Genomic DNA, 20,350 nt, shown 5'->3' with positions numbered 1-20,350 from the left:
TCTTTGGCATGGGCCCACCTCAATGATTACAACTTCAGGCTCACTCTGATCCTCCACCGAAGGCGCATGTGAAAAGCACCTGGGACCTTTCCTTTCACATCCCAGCCTCTCACCTTGGAGACCAACATTTCTCTGCCCCCCCCCCCATCCAGGATCCATGGTCAACCACCTTCTACCTCATGAATGTGCAGCTTTCTCCCGATTGAAGTGCTGAGTGTTTGAGAACCAGGACATTTGCAGGGAAACCAAAATGCTTGTTTACAAAGCTATTGTAGGTCCTTAAAGTCCCACATTGGCTCCCAGTATGTTTCTGAGCACAATTCAGAGTGCTGGTGCTGACCTTTAAAGCCCTAAACAGCCTCGGCCCAGTATACCTGAAGGAGCGTCTCCAACCCCATCGTTCAGCCCAGACACTGAGGTCCAGTGCCGAGGGCCTTCTGGTGGTTCCTTCACTGTGAGAAGTGAGGTTACAGGGAACCAGGCAGAAGGCCTTCTTGGTAGTGGCACCCACCCTGTGGGACACACTCCCATCAGGTGTCAAGCAAATAAACAACTATCTGACTTTTAGAAGACATCTGAAGGCAGCCCTGTTTAGGGAAGTTTTTAATGTCTGATGTTTTATTGTATTTTTAATATTCTGTTGAGAGCTGGCCAGAGTGGCTGGGGATAGCCAGCAAGATGGTGGGGTATGTATGTATGTATGTATGTATGTATAAATAAATAAATCATAATACCTTACTGTATGCTTGTGAAACATGGGCCACTTATAAATGCCATCACCAAGTCCTCGAAAGATTCCATCAACAGTGTCTCCGAATTTTTGTACACATCACTTGGGAAACCAGGCAAACTAATGCCAGTGTACTGGAAGAAGCAAAGATCACCAGTGTCAAAGCAATGATTCTTCAGCATCAGCTTCGTTGGACTGGCCATGTTGTGCAGATGCCTGATTATCGTCTTCCAAAGCAACTACTATATTGTGAACTTAAAAATGGAAAGCGTAATGTTGGTGGTCAACAAAAGAGGCAAATCTCAAGGAAAATCTTTAAAAATGTATAAACACCAACAACTGGGAAACACTGGCCTAGAGTGCGGCCTTCAGGCGCTCCAATTGGAGAACAGCCTTTACCAAAGGCTTGGAAGATGCTCAAACTCAGGAGGAAAGGGAGAAATGTGCTAAGAGGAAGGCACGCTTGGCAAACCCTCACCATGATCAACTTCTGCCCAGAAACCTATGTCCCCTCTGTGGAAGGATGTGTGGATACAGAATTGGCCTCCACAGTCACTTACGGACTCACTGCTAAAACCCTGTTTTGGAAAACTATCTTACTCGGCTACGAGTGATAGAAGAAGAAGAAGAAGAAGAAGAAGAAGAAGAAGAAGAAGAAGAAAATACAACCCCTGGACCTAAATAAAGACCCAGAGCAGAGGACATCAAGGGGAAAAAGAGTTTATTTAGATATTTTAGGTAGCAGAAGTAGAGTCCTGATGGACCAGACTAAAAGGTCCACTCTTTTTGAATCCATATGATTGCTTCTGGTTTTGGCTGATATTACCTTTTAGGCAGTAGTGTGGTTAAAATATCCTACAGAACATCTAGGGTGGTGGTCATGGAGTGGTGGGAATTTGGGCTTTGGTTGAAGCTAGGCATTTTGAAACTTGTTTGAAACATTAAATTCTAGCATGAAGGCATAGCTGTTAAGAAACACTTATTAATTCAAAGGCAAAAGGAAGCCTCCAGACTGCTATCAGAAATATACTTGAATATGGTATAGCTCTATCCTATAACAATGTAATATTATTACACCAACAGAATTACACCAATACACCAACAGAAAGCTTTTTGTTTTGCATGCATAGGAAGTCTGGAAAACAGTCTGATGTATCCAATAGCACTATGTCAAACTGGAGTGAAATAAGATAAATTATAAGATCATGATTTTATCATTAATTTGAGGTGCATTCAGTGCACGGACTGTGTCGTCATCTGATCAGTTATCCATGTAATGATATCAAAAGAATTGGACATTGAAATCTGAAGCTGGGGTCATCTCTACCCATATGGAAAGCAAGCTGCCTCTTCCTCTGTAATTCACTGGAACAAATGATACTTGCTACCTTGTCTGCATGTGTAATTTTGGGGGAAAGAGAGGCCATAGACTAATTTTAGGACCTGATTGCTGAATGTCCTCCTTCTACGAATTTCCTTCCTTCAGATTCTCTGCAGCAGTGAATCTGGATATGAAGGCCGCACCCTAGGCGGCTTAATTACAGTGGCAATATCAACACAAAATGCCAAAAAATGCATAGATGGCTTTATAAATGGACTAGATAAGTTTACGGTGCACGTGGGAGGGGAGAGGTCTATCAATAGCTATGGAGCTTTTCGTGGTGCATAAAGGGGGCCTTCAGGCTATTCCCCTACCCACCAGTGTATGCAATGGCCACATTCCTGCCATTTGTATAGGGACCTTCCTGCCAAGGAGGAGCTTTGAACTTTTCATCCATTTTTTCAATGCATGCAGAGTGTGTGTCTGAACCTCCTCATATAGTCATTCTTACCTGAGGGTCCAGGCTACTCCTTGGCCGTTGTTCTGGGATGCTCCTGAGTTTATAGAGGCTCAAGGTTATCCTTAGAAGGGAGGTCATCTGCTAGGGACATGACTATATTCAAAACAGTATTCAATGATGAATGGAACAGTCTCATCTAAATCAGTCCCCCTTTGCATCCACTGAATGTCTGTAAAGGGCTCTTTACAGGATGCAACCCTGGAAGTGGCTTCAATGAAGTGTTATATACTACTACTGGCACTCAGAGACTTCTACTCAGGAAGAGAGCTTTCATGGGAAACTGGAGTTGCCAAGCTGCTAATTTTCATCTTCCTGGTTTATTAGTTGATGTGCTTAGTTGGTCGTCTCTCTTTTTGTTTTTGCATGTTGTATTACTCTTGTCTTAATTGGTTTTTTAATCTTGTCAATTGCCTTTGGCACATAAACAGGTTATAGAATATTTGAAGTAAGTCAGAACTGCAAACTTTGAACTAGATTGCCACTTTAGTGGAGTTTGCTGACAACTTTATAGAGCACGTAAATGAGGAATTTCAAATTACTTTTGTGTCTATTTTTATGGAGCTTATTCTGTTATAACTTTCATATGACAGTAAATTTGCTTCTATAAACAACAATAATAGTTCAGGAAATTCTATACTTAGGGTACATGTAAAATATACACTTCAATGCTAATATTTTATATAAAAATGACTTGCACAATTCCTATAAACTCTCATTTTTGTCCTTGAGTTTATCACTGTATGTTATTTATATACTTTCAAAGTGCTGAGCAGAGAGTGCATAAGTCATTCTCTGGAAAATATATTTAATGAATATTAAATTTTCAGTTGACATAGCTCAGTTAGTTTTGTAACTGAATGGATATCGTGAACTGTATTCATCCAATAAATTACTTGATGGCATTCAGACATCACACAAGAAAAGTGTGTGTCAGGGCATTGTCGGAAGTACCACCATGAAACTTCAGAGCTGGCTTTCTTCTCCACTTTTAAAAATACTTTAATGAAATGAGTTATGTGTGTGTGTGTGATTATTGATAAAATGCCAAGATTAGTCCTGAACTGTTAGACATTAAATGGTGTGCAGAGATTGTACCCAGTTGGGTCTGTTCATTCTTAGAAGGCTTTTTGCTCCGACAGAGTCTTCCACGAATGGGTCAGAAAAGGGCAACCCAAATGAAGTTCCTGCAGCCAATGGGAAGCTGGCCAGCATCGCAGAATATTGCTCCGTGCCAGTTTAGCGCGGCGCATGGGAGCCGACCGAGCAGGCAGCAGGGGTCCTCGAGTGGGTGCCGGGGGTCCATGGGCTCACGCCTCCTCCGTGCCAGAAGGAACGCCGGAAATAGCGTTTGTGCTTGCATGTGCACCCACTCCGGCCCACTGTGGCGTCTGCAGGACCGTGAACTGGCCCAAGCCACAAAAACTTTGCCGACCCCTGCTATAGAACATATCCTAGTGCCACATGACTAAAGACAACAAAGCCATATAGAAGGCAATTTGTGAGGGAATTATTGTGAGGAATGCAAGGAAATAGGGAAAAACCAAAGGTTTTAGAGTGTCTAAATCATGTCATCGCTATTGGTTCTTCATCTGCCATTTCTAAGGGTTCAAGCAGAGGGCAATCTATGCACCAGCAGCATAGGTTGAGATTCAATGCAGCCTGGAATAATACTACATTTAAGCAGTCTCATTGCTTCCTTTGAGTGCCAGCACTCAAAGGCACAGTACATTCTGGTTCCCAAAACATAATGCAGAAATAAAACATAAACAACAAACAGCTTTCAAAGAAGGCTGATTTATACCATATCAGACCGTCTAGCTGATTATTATTTACTTTGTCAGTGGCTCTCCTGTGTCTCTCTCATCACCCATCACAATTATTTCATAGCTTCTATTCTATGAGTGTCCCGCTTTTCTATGAATGTCCTGCTTCTATTCTCATGTGAATATTCTGATATTCTAATTTGCAAGAAAAAGCCATAATTAGAAAGAACCCCATTTATGATCAAGGGCAGAACTACCCTAAATAAACACACAGAATGATTGCACAAAATGGCAACCCTTGGCTGAGTTCTCTCTCCCGTGTTTCTCTCTTCCCCCATAATGTATCCTACAACTTATTAATCTCATATCCTGGTGTCATTTTTTTTGTGGTAATGGTAACCGATGAAGCTTCTTGTGGTGTGTAGTTAGTGTCACTCGTGCAGAGACCATTTTCATATGGAGTCTCATCACACCATAAAAATGCACAGCGCCTATTATATTATGATTATACACATTGTAAGCAAACAATTGATATTTGCTTCAAAACAGCATTTCCAGGGGCATTTGCAAGTGGGGACAATGATCAAATCCTCTAGTTTTAAAATCTTGTTTCAGGCAGCAATGCTGCTGGTTCCTGACTGGAAGAAAAAAAAATCATTACATCACTTCTAATTGGAAGCTTGATGTACAAGGGTGGAAATATTGAGCACACAATTAACATTGCACTTCTTTTGAGTTCTCCACATTTTTGAAATTTCATTTGACCTTGGTTACACTGTCAATTACCTTGTTTGTTTAATTTGAGCATTAGTACTATGATATTTAATTGGCAGAGGGCTACTAGGCTTCAGGACCTTGACAATGCATAGTAAGAAGACAAATTGTTCGTTTCAGCATTCTTAGCACGGGGGTGAGAAATTACAGAGGTGACACAACACCAGGGTAGTCCTGTTGAAGTGTTTGGAGATGCTCTAGAACAGGCATCCCCAACCTGCGGCCCTCCAGACGTTTTGGCCTACAACTCCCATGAGCCCTAGCTAACAGGACCATTGGTCAGGGATGATGGGAATTGTAGTCCAAAACATCTGGAGGGCAGCAGGTTGGGGATGCCTGCTCTAGAAGAATCAGATTGCTATCCCCCAAATTTTCCAAGAGCCCTTAAAAGTACAAAGATTTTACATGGAGGTAGTTTCATAATTGAAGTGGTGCGAAAGAAAAGACCCAGTCTCTGGTATGCATCAATTTTGCAGCTATCCATGCCATGTTAAGGGACGCGGGTGGCACTGTGGGTTAAACAACAGAGCCTAGGGCTTGCCAATCAGAAGGTCGGTGGGATGAGCTCCCGTTGCTCAGTCCCTGCTCCTGCCAACCTAGCAGTTTGAAAGCACATCAAAGTGCAAGTAGATAAACAGGTACCGCTCTGGCGGGAAGGTAAACGGCATTTCCGTGCACTGCTCTGGTTCGCCAGAAGCAGCTTAGTCATGCTGGCCACATGACCCGGAAGCTGTACGCCGGCTCCCATGGCCAATAAAGCAAGATGAGCGCCGCAACCTCAGAGTCGGTCACGACTGGGCCTAATGGTCAGGGGTCCCTTTACCTTTACCTTTATGCCATGTTAAACATACACATGTGCAGGAGGCAGAAGCATTCCTGGCCATGCAGACTGGGCCTGATGGGCAGGGGCAAAGGAAGACTAACCGGCACACAGTGCGGGGTGTCGAGGGGAGGAGCAAACCTCCTGGCGGCACATGTGCGGTGCCGCTATGTACGGTGCACGCGCATGCACCGTACATAGCAGTAACATGTGACACCGTACATGTTACATGTACCTAGCACATAACATGTGACACTGGGTGGTTTGCCGCCGGTGCAACTCGAGCACCGTATGGATGGCGGCGGGATCCTCTGCTCGCGGCTGCAGCATCAGCAGAGGGAGCCTCCTCAGGTGGCTGCGGTGGTGTGATGATGGCAGCTTGCGCTGCAGTGTCCAGGGGCAGCTGGGCGAGCCCCCCACAGTGTGCCTTCTTGTCACTCCCCTCAGAGATGGCACCCGAGACAGACAGCCCCCTGCCCCTTTCCTCTGCCACTGCTGATGGGATTTGTAGTTCAACAAAATCTGGAAGGCAACAGGTTCCCCAATCCTGAATTAGGGAAAACATGTACGTCAGTGGACAGGGCTTATATAAAAACTGCTTTATCTCATGCCAGAGCTTTGGTGTATGTTGCTTGTTAGTGTCTATATACTTTTCAGAGTTTCAGGTGGGGTCTTGGGAAGTCAGGGACTGAACCTGGGAATTTTTGCATGGCAAGTACATAGTCTACATCTCAGCTACAAGGCTGTTTCCTACATGCAATATTGTCTAATGAATAGTGCTATGGTTTAAAATGGTTCATGGTGCTCGCTTAACTCTTTTTGTGGACAGGGTTCTGAGCTTTCTCTTCCAAATTCAGGATGGATAAAATGAACCGCTTATCCTTTTTAAGGGAACATTGCCTGCCAAATGATAAAATGTATGAAAAGAGCCAGGCTGTCATTCCATTAATAGAGTACATACTAAATGTTGAAACAACAAAAAAGTAAAGTGATTATATATGGCAAAGTTCCTAGCTCTAAAAGAAATTTTAATTTCAAGAAATGTTAGTAATTTTTGGAATAACTCCAGAATGGATAGAACTAAGGTACAGCCAAAAAATCTATTGGATGCATCAATAGCATTTCAGCAGAGATAAATCAGGCTCCTCATCCATGTCTTCCAACTAATTTTCGGCTGGAAGCAAATTGCATTGCATTTCAGATTAGGCTATTTTTAGTGATAGTTAGTGATCCTGCATTAACATATAGATACGGAAAGATGTGGGTGCAGATATATACATTTGACTTAACTAATGCTATATTAATAAGCTGAAGAGTTCATTAATATAGCAGGTTGATTTGCAAATGCAATTCACACCCACGCACCATTTAACCCCTTCTGAGTCATCAATACAAAGCGGCCAGTCATCAATACAAAGCGGCCAGTCTCATCACTGCAAATAGGTCATGGTGTAATATAGGTCCCCCCCCCCAAAAAAAAATCAAGCTTATCAAAATACAGAACGGATATCTCACTAATAGCTAACCTATCAAATTGCCAGATTACTGCATGACTGCTTAGAGCGGATGTTCAACACATTGTGTCAAAACGTGACACTGGAATGGCATTTCTGCAACATTACATAACAAACGGATACGCTATGGTAAAGTTTAATGTTGTTACGTGACAAGTCAGTGTTCAACCTCTGACATTTTTAGCTGTATTGCTATTATTGTGATCCGTGGTAATCCAAACAGTCATTCTCGCTGTTATGGACACCATTGCTTGCCTTTCCATGATTTGTTTCTCTAGCTGTTGAAATGCATTTGTGTCCATTTTCTGGCAGATGGGTTGATTTTGCTATAGAGAAATGAGAAAGTAAAGCTGCACATAGAGCCTTTCCCTAATATTCTGAACCAAAGAAGGCACACCCACACACCCGATGTCATAAACCATGTCAGGCACAGTGCAGGCAAAGGTGTGATTTGCAAAGCACAGTACAGGGGTTTTTGCAACTCAGCTGAAGCCCTGAGCATTGTGCTTTGCAAGCTCTAATGATCATTTATTCCTTGGAACTTGCAAAGTGCAGGACTGTGCCTCTGCCTGTCCTGCAGTTTGATTTCAAGGTACATGGGCAAAAATGGTTTCTTGTGACATCAGGTGATAGACAGGTGGGCGACCCTGCTCACTTGTCACACTTGGCCCTACGGGGTGGGCGGGAGATAAGGATCTGGCCAAATGGCAGGATCTAATTCCTCACTCCTAAATTAAGGTAAAGGTAAAGGGACCCCTGACCATTAGGTCCAGTCGTGACCGACTCTGGGGTTGTGGCGCTCATCTCACTTTATTGGCCGAGGGAGCCAGATAACAGCTTCCTGGTCACGTGGCCAGCATGACTAAGCCGCTTCTGGCGAACCAGAGCAGGGCACGGAAACGCTGTTTACCTTCCCGCCCGAGCAGTACCTATTTATCTACTTGCACTTTGACGTGCTTTCGAACTGCTAGGTTGGCAGGAGCAGGGACCGAGCAACTGGAGCTCACCCCGTCACGGGGATTCGAACCACTGACCTTCTGATTGGCAAGTCCTAGGCTCTGTGGTTTAACCCAAAGCGCCACCCGCGTCCCCACTCCTAAGTTACCATGCAAAATAAAAAAGTGTGTGCACTCCAAAATTTGGAGACTCTTAAGTCACAATTCTAGAGAGAAGGCAGTCACTCCATGCTCCTCCATTGCTAAGAAGTTATCGTAGCTATGAGACGGTGAAACAGAAGAAAAAAAAAACATGGTTGATATGTTTGAGATATGCAAGCACTGGTGGAAGAAATACCAGGAGTTATTTTGGCACTGGAATCTTGCCTAGATGCAAGCAAGCAGTTTAAAAAGAACTCAGTTCAATTGGACCGTTCTTTTATTTAAACGAAACTTTGTAAAGCAGGGATGGGGAACCATGTGCCAGGGGTTGAATCCAAGTCTCTCTCTCTCTCTGGCCCTCTCCACTCCCTAGTGCTGCTCCATACCCTTCATGAGTTCTTTGAGCTGCATACCTGAAGGAGCGTCTCCACCCCCATCATTCAGCCCGGACACTGAGGTCCAGCTCTGAGGGCCCTCTGGCAGTTCCCTTACTGCAAGAAGTGAGGTTACAGGGAACCAGGCATGGGGTCTTCTTGGTGGTGGCGCCCTGTGGAACGCCCTCCCAGCAGATGTCAAGGAAATGAACAACTTTCTGACTTTTAGAAGTTTTTAATGTTTGATGTTTTATTGTGTTTTTAATATCCTGTTGGAAGCTGCCCAGAGTGGCTGTGGAAACCCAGCCAGATGGGTGGGGCATAAATAATAATAAATTATTATTATTATTATTATTATTATTATTATTATTATTATTATTATTATTATTCCCCTTTACTTACAATAGACTCACTTTTTTCCCTCTGGCTCTGCCCATTTCTAGCATGTGCTTCCTGCAAGGTTGTCCATGAGGGAAAGCCACTTCCAACATGAGGAGGAGGTGGGATTGCGGGCTCATGCCCCTTACACACGAGTGGAGGCTGGTTTCCAGCCCCGCATGATCAGGGGAATTATCGGGCCACGTCATTCCCTGAGCCAGCCAATTGTGGTGTGTGGCATGCCTCATTTAAGGCAAATGCAGCCCTGGGATCACCTACAATAAAAGCTAGAGCCACTGTGTCAGGCCCTCCGGAGGCACTGGTCATCCAACTGGGCGAAAACAACCTGGCCTATTGGAAGGGCATGAACTTAATGTGGAATATTTTCTATGATTTCGATGAATTGCGTGTTTCCTTTCCGAATTTGATTATAATCTGGTCATCACTGCTTGAAAGGCGCACTTGGAGGGATTGCCAATGCCCTATCACTGTGAACAAAGCCAGGAAGATCCTGGAACGCTCAGTGGCTCGTAGAGTGGTGGCACTGGGGGGGCGGGTCATTGACCACCCCGGCATTCAGTTTAGCAAGGAGGTCCTCTACCGTGAAGATGGCGTGCATCTTTCCGACGCTGGAAACAATGTTTGGCTTGCTGACATATTCAATAGGATTCGGGATTGGTTGCAGGTTTGAGGGTATTGGCGGCGAGCTTTGCTCGAGTGGCGGTTAGGCATTGGTAGGGGTATTGTCATGTAGATGTGTTTGGGGGGAGGAGTGCCATCACCTCCCCCAAATATTGAAGGGTAGTCTGGTAAAGGATTCCGGGGGGCGTGGCCTTCAGACTGAAAAAACAATCCTAACGCATGAACAGAGGTGAAACAGAGTGTCTGCTTTCCAAGTATGTTTGGCAATTTTGAGGAAGCAGTTCTTTTTTGGTGTAACCAAACCCTGCAAGGGAATTCCTAGTTTAAGGAACTCTAGAAGGGAAGTAGAAACATCAATACACAACCTGTTCCTTAGCCTTTCAATCCCTTTCATCCAGAGGCCGATGGTCACCGATCAAGAATGCAGTGGATTTCCTGACTTGACTGAAGGTTGGGCTCGATGACCTTTGCGGTGCCTTTGATGAGTCTATGATTCACCTTTTTCTTCTTCCCTCCCAGCACTCTCTCTTTCTTACCCTTTTCGTTGTGTCTTTTGTCATTGCCTCCCTCCGATGCACCTGCCACTGGAGCTGATGGGCCCTGAAAGCATTATCCACAATCTCATCTAACTCCAAATGTGATCATCTTACTTAATGAAAGTGGAGGGAAATGTACCTATTTAACAACCAAAATCAATAAGACATTCATCAAAATGAGCACATTGATTTCATTTACACCCAAGGCGACGAGTCTACCTCCCAATGCCTGCTTGTTGAGAAAGTGTCACAGTAAAAGGTCATTGTTGTCAAACTAGGAGAAAATTATTTAACTGTGTAGGCTGAGCTTTGAGATTTATTTGTAACTATGTAGTTATTCAGCTATTGATTTACCTCTCCTTCTGCAGCTAAGGCTGGAGGTAACCTATGCATTATGAAGAGTATGGGGTGGCTTCTGCTTTTGAAAATATGATGGGGATGTCATGTGAACAGAGTGAAGGGGAGAAGGAAGCCTACTTATATCACTTGTTATTCCTTCTTATTCTGTTAAAAAATATATATACTAATGGAAAACCTGTGGGCCTCGGTATGGTGCTAGAGTCCAGCTCCCATCAGCCTCCAGTCAACATGGCTGGTGGTCAGGTTTGATGGGAGCAATAATCTAATAATATCTGGATGGCCTCAGCGGTGTAATATGTTAGTGCTCAGGATAAACATGTTGATTGCTAAGATAAGAGTGTCTCTGGCTCTCAAATTAAGAATAATACACCAAAAAATAATATTCAGAACATACTGGACTCCAGTACACTTGTTTATGAAAGGACTATCTAAGACATCTAGCTGTTGGAGATGTGACATGAATAATGCTTCCCTGAAACATTATGTCAGTACAATGTCCTACACTGAAAAATTTCTGACAGAAGCGAATAGAGATGATCAACATGTCTGTATGGAACAATTTTAAATTTGCAGAGGAAAACATAATTTTGAACTGTATACCCAAAACATGGACTCTAACAAAGGGACAATATGAATGGACTTTCTGTGCCCTTACTATGGCAAAAAGACTGGTACTGATGAACTGGAAAAATAAAAATGCAGCTCCCTTTAATGATTGGATTCAAGATATGTGCAAACTCGCTGCACATGAACAAGTTGTGTACAAACGTAGACTTGCCGTGGACAAATTGCAAGATATTTGGAATTCATTTTTGTAAATCCTAAATATGCAATTCTAAAAAGTAAAAATAAAAATGTTGGACGCTAAGATTGAAAGGTCAAAGCACGAAAAGCAATAGTAAGCATCACTCATTGGCTGGAAATGGTGTAGTTTCTGAAACTGTTCTGAAATGTAGTTGACATTGCACCCTAATGTGCAAAGTTTTAGAAACACAACTTATTCTTTTTTTATATATATAATAATATTTATTAGTTTTCCAACAAATTAAACACAACACTACAAAAAACCAAAAAAAGAAAAAACATACAATACAATACAAAAAACAAACAAACACACATACATCTAACAAAACAAAACAAAAACCATTTAAAACACAATCCAATTTCAATATCTTATCTTTCTTTCACTAATTTCCACGACCTCCTCACACCTCCCTTTTTGTATTCCACTTCTATTAATTGTTTCAGCAATTCCTTTCCATCTTCCTCTGTTTAGAAACACAACTTATTCTTTCATGTACTTTTCACTTGCATTTTATTAACAGGTGGTAGAAGGGTAGTCTGGAGAGGAAAGTGATGGTTATATTTTACATGGTTTGCTTCTGAAAGAAAAACTATTCAGTGGGAAAATGAGCAAACTGCTAGATGTATTTATGTTCTCATTTTGCTTAGGAAATTTATACTGCGTGGGTCTTCTGAGTATGCATTTTTTTTCTTTTTTCTTTGGAGTTATTGTTCAGAATTTGAGGTGAATAATTTTCACATTACAAGATGTTTGCAAATTCTTCCCATTGCATTTGCTATTTATGATGAGCGACTGGTCACCTAAGCCACATAACATTTTCCTCTCCTCCTTGACTGGAGGATAAATATTTCTAACAAGGGAATAATAAATAAGGAATCACTTTGGAGTATGAGTTTCTGAAGGTATATTTATTACTGCTAAACTTGCTAAACTTACAGAATTTTCTAATATTTTAAAAATATTTATTTCCTGTCACAATATTTATACATAATCAATAATTTCAAGCCCACAAATCGTATTCTCCTCTGGCTGTAGGCAAATAGCAATGGATTGGAAAAAGTGAGCATAAAGCAATCCTCAAACCACTATTTTCGCCAATGATTTAGTTAAGCGGCTACAGATGAAGTGATTTAAGTTGTGACTGTCACAGCATCTTCCAAAGATCTGGTCATAAGAAGGCTGAGCAATACCAGACAAATAAACAGGAAAAAGCCTGCCATGCAATACTATAAAGATGGGAAATATAAACCTGTAGATAAAACTCAGTTTGAGAAAATTTAATCCCCCTCCTCCACAGGATATTAAGCACCAGGGCAGGAAAAAGTATTACTCTGTAGGATTTCACCCCCAAAATATTTACCTCAGGGTCCATATATGAAAGTCTTTAGCAGTTGCCTGAATATTGCTTCAATACAGGCATACAAAATATCACTAAGCACAAACGTTAGCCCTGTGAGTCTCTGAGGAGCAAACTCAATAGCTTTGTTTTTATTATTTGAAATGGTCAGATCACATTTTAAAAACAGATAGCTAGGCACCTCAGGAATTTGCTGCAGCCTCCCTCTAGCTGCTTTCCAAGCACTGTCGTTTTCTGTTGCTCTGGTCCTCATGGTATTCCATTTATGGACCTGTTAGCTAATAATACAACAAACAACTTAAAATACAAAAAGCGGGTGCCTCTTTTCGCGATCTTCTTCTTCCATTGGATTGAATTTCAGACAGATGGCACGGACAGCTGGGGAGTTAGCCATCGAGGTAACATTAGGGGCCTTGCAGCTAAATTTGCTGAAGCTTATAGACAATTTTGATAGTTGAGAGGGTGTATATCAGGATCAGATTGTGGTGAAGAGTTGAAAGCTAATGGCAAAACCATTGCTTTCCCTGATAAAAGCTTGCTCCTGATTGACATGGGACAGCTGATTCGTTTTTTAAAAAATTCACTTGCATAAAAATGGTAGCTGTACCTCAGCTGCTTTTCAGTGGACAGATGTTGCTAAATTAATCAAATGTAGAAAACATACACTGCTTCTAAATGGTGTGGTTTTCTTTCTAGTTGCCTTGTTTCTGTTTTTATCTGTGGTCTTTTTTTTATTAACCCAGGTTTTATTAGAACCAACTTGAGTAGCCTTGCTCCTCTTGTGGTGATGTGTTAACTATGGGACATACATTTGTGAAGACCCTCCAATTGCCCCTATATTTTCCAGGGACAGTCCTGGATTTACAGACACTGTCCTGGTTTCTGATTTGATCCTGGAATGTCCTGCTTTTCCTTAGGCCATCCCTATTTTCATCAGAAGGGACCCGGGTGGCTCTGTGGGTTAAACCACAGAGCCTAGGACTTGCCGATCAGAAGGTCGGTGGTTCGAATCCCCGCAATGGGGTGAGCTCCCATTGCTCGGTCCCTGCTCCTGCCAACCTAGCAGTTCGAAAGCATGTCAAAGTGCAAGTAGATAAATAGGTACCACTCCGGAGGGAAGGTAAACGGCATTTCCGTGCGCTGTTCTGGTTTGCCAGAAGCGGCTTAGTCATGCTGGGCACATGACCTGGAAGCTGTACACTGGCTCCCTCAGCCAGTAAAGTGAGATGAGCGCCGCAACCCCAGAGTCAGCCATGACTGGACCTAATGGTCAGGGGTCCCTTTACCTTTTATTTTCATCAGAAAAACATTGGAGGGTATGGAGTTATGTGACGCTTCTGAGCCAAGGAGATAAATAACTATGCAACCTTTAGAAGACATCTGAAGGCAGCCCTGTATGGGAAAGTTTTAAAATGTTTAATGCATTATTTTGTTTTCATATATGTTGAAAGCTTCCCAGAATGGCTGGGGCAACCCAGTCCGATGGGCGAGGTATAAAAATAATAATAATTGATGTTGTTGTTGAATTGTTGTTTTGTTGTTTAGTCGTCTTAGTCATGTTCGACTCTCCGTGACCCCATGAACCAGAGCATGCCTTGGAAACTCTCACTTTCTTCTCAAAGTGAAATATACTCGGAGTCGACTGTTGATTTCATGCTCTTTATTCAGCTCATAGTAGTGAGGAATGGAAGTTCCCCTGAAATATCTGCTTTATATACATTATTTCCACAATGGGCCCCACAAGATTGGCTAGTTCCGGGATTCTCCTGTACGCCAATCAGGTTGCAGATTCACTTCCACCTGGAGTTGGATTGGGTGGCTCCTGCGGACCAATCAGACTGCTGCATTCTGAATCCTATTGTTCTAGAACCAACCAGACTGCTGCAATTTGGATCCTATTCAACTCAGTACATAACAGAAAGCTTCTCCTTTTTTATGTCCATGGAGTTTTCTTGGCAAAATACTGGAGTGGTTTGCCAGTTCCTTCTCCAAGTGGATCACATTTAGTCTAAACTCTTGGCTTTGACCAGTCCATCTTGGGCAGCCCTGCATGGCATGGCTCATAGTTCTTGGAGTTATCCAAGTCTCTTCGCCACAACAAGGCAGTGATCCATGAAGCGGTGTTGTTGAATAGGGAATCCCTATTTTCATCAGAGAAATGTGGAGGGTATGTTCACCTAACTTTTAGCAGTAAAGGAAGCGGAGCCAAGCTGTACTTCTCTGGGGGTGGTTTTCTTAGACCTAAAACAGCAAAGCCATTTGCCTATCAGATTGACAAACAGGCAGCTATTTGTGTCATGTAGGAATTGTTCAAATTGTGGCCTGGACTAAGTATTTCTGGAATGGGCTATTGGCAGTCAAAATGCCCTCCTCCACCCACACAGTCATTCTGCCCTCCAGTTATGTCAATGGCAGTTCAGCAATTTCAAAAGAACCCTCTTTTTCTTGTTCTTTGTCAGATCCCCTTTCTCATGTATCATTTATAGAGCATTCCTTCATTAAACTGCATACGGACCACACATTCCTCCTGAATTGGCAAGTTAAGTAGGTGCCTTATGACTGTTTTTGCATTGTTTATCCATGTATCCTCAAGGATGCTATTCATCAATATATTATTCATGGCCTGCTAGTCTAAATACATTTCTGTGCTAAATTTTGTGCTGTCAAAAAGGCTCTTGATATTCCTGCTCTGTTCTAAAGATAATTATTTGATTGATTAACTGGCTAATTAATCTTTTTGAGCTTTAATTCCTGTTATTTACAGAAATTGTGAATGCCAGTTTGCTCTTTCGGTCTATCCCATTCATTTCAAAGGAACCATGCTTAAAAGGAGCATGTCTGTGTGGACCTTGCTACATAATCTCCGTTCAGAGCCAGGAAGCTATACCAAGAAAGGAGCAATAGAGGGTGGATATACAAAGGGGGAAAAATGCTATAAATAAGTCAGAAATTGAATTGTTATAACAAAAGAAAAAAACCGCTATGTAAAAATCGCTTAGAACATTTTTTTGCTCTCTGGCGCCATCTGGTGCTGCATGTTTATAACAAATTCAAAATGTCATTTTTTGATTAATATCGCTGAGTCCAGAGTGTTGTGTTTTGCTTTGTTTTATTGCCTCTGTTATGTCATGGTGCACCATGGAATAAGCCCACAGGACTGGTTTTACACTGCACAGCTTTGGGAAATTGGGTAGGCTGAATGGAAATAGCAGAGTGTTAAGTTAGCAGAATGGACTCTGCATCTTCAGATATGGTTTTTTTAATTCTCTCCTTTGTAAATTTCCTGGAAGGACCTCAATAGAAGCTGAGCAGGATCCATTCTTCCACTATCTACTACTTATAACTGCAGGGTGTTTATTATTATTATTAAAGCCTTCATAAATGAAACCCTCAATATGTAGTTGGAAAGAATCAGTTCTACCATCTCATTTCACTGCCTACCAATTTCAGGATGTGAGCAGATGTTTAAAAGACCTACAAACATACCCTTCTCCAATGAAAATAGGGATGTCCTATTCCATAACAGGGACGCGGGTGGTGATGTGGGTTAAACCACAGAGCCTAGGACTTGCCAATCAGAAGGTTGGTGGTTCGAATCCCCGCGACGAGGTGAGCTCCCATTGCTTGATCCCTGTTCCTGCCAACCTAGCAGTTCAAAAGCACGTCAAAGTGCAAGTAGATAAATAGGTACCACTCCAGCGGGAAGGTAAACGGCGTTTCCATGTGCTGCTCTGGTTCACCAGAAGTGGCTTAGTCATGCTGGCCACATGACCAGGAAGCTGTATGCCGGCTCCCTCGGCCAATAAAGCGAGATGAGTGCCGCAACCCCAGAGTCGGTCACGACTGGACCTAATGGTCAGGGGTCCCTTTACCCTTTATTCCATAACAACAACAACAAACAACAACAATTTTATTACTTATACCCTGCCCATCTGACTGGGTTGCTCCAGCCACTCTGGGTGGCTTCCAACATATGTAAAAATAAATAAATAAATAAATAAATAAATGGAATAGTAAATAAATAAATAGTACTGTGACATGATTTTTTTTTTTAATTGAGGAAAGAGTTGTATGTCCTTAAAATTGGGGAAGACCTATTCAACCTGCCCTTGTTCATTTTTGAATGATTGGTCATTTAGAAATATTGTTAACTCCCTCTTATTTGTTGCCAGTTGTTGGTTAACACATGAACAGTATTTGTGTTTGTGTGTAGCACAACACATAGCCCATTTGAATCTAATTCCTTGTTCTGTGGTAGGCTGGTATCTCATGATTTGTGGCATACACTCTGGATATTGTTGCAAGTTTTTTGGGGGGTTAGGTTATCTGATGGCTTTAACATGTAACTGGGGTAGGAGGCCACAGTGAAGGAAAAATTGAAACTATTATCATAGCTGTCAACGTTTCCTTTTTTTAAAGGGAAATTTCCTTATTCCAAATAGGATTCCTCGCAAGAAAAGGCAAAAGTTGACAGCTATGTCTATTATTGACAGAAGGGTGGCTCCCGTCAAGGGTTGATGAAGAGGTGATGTTTTGAGCACTCTATATGATCATGCTGCCATGAAATGTGTAATTTTTAGCCTCCATAAATTGAGATATGCTTTATAGTATCAATTCATTAATTGCTCTGTGTTTTATAACATATGACCAAGCTCCTAGAAACTGTGAGCGCTTTACAATGTTTTAGCCTCTATGAAAATTTGTAAGTTTTGGAACCTTAGGTCACCTAGAGGAGTCCAAGATCAAGCCAATTAATGTGATCAGGTTGTCTGCAATGTCCAAGTACAGTGGTACCTCTGGTTACAAAAACCTTGGGTTACAAACGCTTCGGGTTACAGACTCTGCTAACCCAGAAGTAGTACCTCGGGTTAAGAACTTTACTTCAGGATGAGAACAGAAATCGCACGCCGGCGGCGGGAGGCCCCATTAGCTAAAGTGGTACCTCAGGTTAAGAATGGTTTCAGGTTAAGAACGGACCTCCAGAATGAATTAAGTTCATAACCAGAGGTACCACTGTACATCAGATTCTATAGAGGTGAGCCTCTCTCTACCCTGAGATGGTAGGTAATCAATTTGATGATGTTGATCATGTTGATCAACATCATCACCATCTTTTTACTAATGCAATAGGTCAGTGTTTCAGAATTCTGCCTGAGTCCTCAAAACAAATACTCTCCTTTCTGTCAACTTGGTGAAATAGTTTTATCACATGGAGCATGGTTCCCCCCGGCAAAATAAAATGAGAGTTCCATCATTTTACCTGCCGCTGCATTTTCACAATGGATCGGGGAGTGAAATAACTCCAGTTCTGGGGCTGAAATTATCTCTTGTCTATGGATGGTTGTTAAAAGACGAGCTCATAAAACTGGAGGGTGGGATGGCCAAGTTGAGGAGAAAAAACTTGAGCGACTGCCTTGCCAAAGTGATGTTCTTTTTCAAGCGAAAGTTTCCAAAATTGAAAGTGACTTTCACCAGCGCATGCTTTTTGAAACAAAACAAAGCGGATAACTTGGTTTGTGTCTATTTCTAATAATAAGGTATCCTATTTCCACTCTGCGAGATAATTTCTCAGCGCTACGGTAACCATAACTCTTGCATAGCTATTATGGAGGAAGAACATCTGCTTCGAGCTATAAATCTGTCATGTAACCAGTAAATCCCAACATGGAGACATTACCAGTTTATAACTTAAGAGCCCACAATAGCACAGATAAAAACAATATGTCTTGCCGAACAGTTGCAATGTCACCTCGAGTTCACTTTAAAAGTGTAGCAGACTCATAATATACTTTTTCATTGTGCCTTGACAAGTGTGACCGTTTACCATGCAGATATGCTTCCGATGGTGCTTCATGCTTAGGGCTGCTATACGTCTGCATTTTCCCGGACGTTACCGGGATTTTAAAGAAGGAATTGATGTACGGAGGGGATTTCCGGAAGGCAGTGCTTTGTCCTGGATCTTACGCAAGACAATTGACAAATCACATTTTTTGGCGTCTTTGTAAAAAAAAGTGCTCAACAATTTGGGGGGTTTCCTAAAAAAAAAAAAAAAGCAGTGGACAACTTTTTAAAATATGACAACCCCATTCATGCTAGACTTTTGAACCTCCCCAAAAGAAGCATTTTATGATGGAGAAAAGATTAATATAAAAAGAGGGCTCACAGCGTGCTCTTCAGCCATGCTGTGACACCATCTCCACAACTGCACTAACAGATAAGCACAATCCTTTTTTTAATATTTCATTTTCATTTTTTAAACAGTGTTCTTATACATTCACATCATTTTCAGTTTTTACATTCCCTCAGACTTCCTCTCACCCCAGTTTCCAATTTTTCCCTATATATGGTTTTTGGGGTTGTTGTTTTTTTGCATCTAATTATTGTTGTTGTTTAGTCGTTTAGTCATGTCCGACTCTTCGTGACCCCATGGACCAGAGCACACCAGGCACTCCTGTCTTCCACTGCCTCCTGCAGTTTGGTCAAACTCATGTTGGTAGCTTCGAGAACACTGTCCAACCATCTCGTCCTCTGTAGTCCCCTTCTCCTTGTGCCCTCAATCTTTCCCAACATCAGGGTCTTTTCCAGGGAGTCTTCTCTTCTCATGAGGTGGCCAAAGTATTGGAGCCTCAGCTTCACGATCTGTCCTTCCAGTGAGCACTCAGGGCTGATTTCCTTAAGAATGGAGAGGTTTGATTTTCTTGCAGTCCATGGGACTCTCAAGAGTCTCCTCCAACACCATAATTCAAAAGCATCAATTCTTCGGCGATCAGCCTTCTTTATGGTCCAGCTCTCACTTCCATACATCACTACTGGGAAATGCATCTAATTAGATTTTTCTAATTCATTTTATCTCCTTCTTTACCTGGATTCATATTACATTATAAGTGTTACAACGATCCTGCTAACATTTTAAAATATACACAGTGGTCTTTCAGATAGTCTATAAACTGTTTCCACTCTTGACTGAATTTCTTGTCATCTTGGTGCCTGATCCTCACGGTCGTCTTTGCCATTTCGGCCTAGTCCATCATCTTGGTTATCCACTCTTCTTTAGTTGGGATTTTCCCCTCCTTCCACTTCAACAGACAAGCACAATCAATGAAGCTAAAGTCTGTCATTCTTAGGAATGCTTTATCTGCTCCTTGTGGACTAATGTATAAGATCGGTGCATAACGGTCCTTTGGATTTTGCACTTCTGCAAATTTTGTGATGCATATTGAGAAATGAAAAATAAGCATGGATATTTTTAAAGATATTTTATAAAAAATATTTAAATATATAAGTACAAAATGTAATGCAGGTGTTTTTTTTAAAAAAGCACAGTTTAATGCAGAAATGGGATTAAACAGAATTATGAAT

This window comes from Podarcis liolepis, assembly GCF_965112155.1.
Source record: "Podarcis liolepis genome assembly, chromosome: 11".
NCBI classification, from domain to species: domain Eukaryota; kingdom Metazoa; phylum Chordata; class Lepidosauria; order Squamata; family Lacertidae; genus Podarcis; species Podarcis liolepis.
The sequence above is the reverse complement of the archived record's forward strand: the minus strand, read 5'-3'. Positions refer to the sequence as shown.